Below are 822 nucleotides of genomic sequence, written 5' to 3'. Positions count from 1 at the left end.
CTGGCCAGAGCGGGCAAAACCACTCCAACAAATACAATTTCCACCTCCCTCCTCTCTACCATCCAGTTAAGTGCCCGGTCTCCCGTTTCTCACACTAGGTAAACGCTACAGGAAAGTGCAGCTACTTTCAGAAATCACCTCAACCTGAGAGAGACAATGATTATTAGAGATGGCATTGCTCACTACTGGCAAGTAAGCCTGGAGATAAAAGAGGACACGTCTGTTCCCACTTCCCACAGCTATCCCACCTAGCCTTACCTCCTGCTGGGTCTTCAAATGGATAACAGAAACTACTCACAGCTACGCATACCTGTTAGCTGGAACCAGAGTGTGGCACACAGAATTTACTCCAGCAACTAGACAAGCTTAGAGTTAAGCACTCCCTCCAGATAGCCTGCATCAGAGGAAAAAACAACTTTCCCCACCCACAAATCATGTCCCTGAACAGTCAGTTTACTGCTTAGAAAATAAACCTCAAGTGCATTTATTAGTGGTAGGCCAGCGGCACCATTTCACACGCAAATGAGAGTTCCTGGGTGAAACAAATTTCAGCAGAGAACATGCTTTATTGAAGAGTAGATATAGAACAGCACATTCTACCACATTTGGGGAAGGGTTAGCTTCTGTAAAAGGCCTTTACCCCTTAAGAAAACCCCCAGTGAAATTGCTTTTGGGTAAATTTTAACAGTGACACTGAAACTGGCAGGGAGCTGCCACTGAACATGCTTAAAGTTAGCTCCCCCCAACCCACAGTGAATATAAGTAGTGTACAAAGATGACAAGAGAAAGGCACAAATGACCAGAGTTAGGATTGTGGTACGG

Source organism: Bison bison, unplaced genomic scaffold (assembly GCF_000754665.1).
Source record: "Bison bison bison isolate TAMUID 2011002044 unplaced genomic scaffold, Bison_UMD1.0 scf7180017864180, whole genome shotgun sequence".
Taxonomy (NCBI): domain Eukaryota; kingdom Metazoa; phylum Chordata; class Mammalia; order Artiodactyla; family Bovidae; genus Bison; species Bison bison.
Note: the sequence above shows the minus strand (reverse complement) of the source record.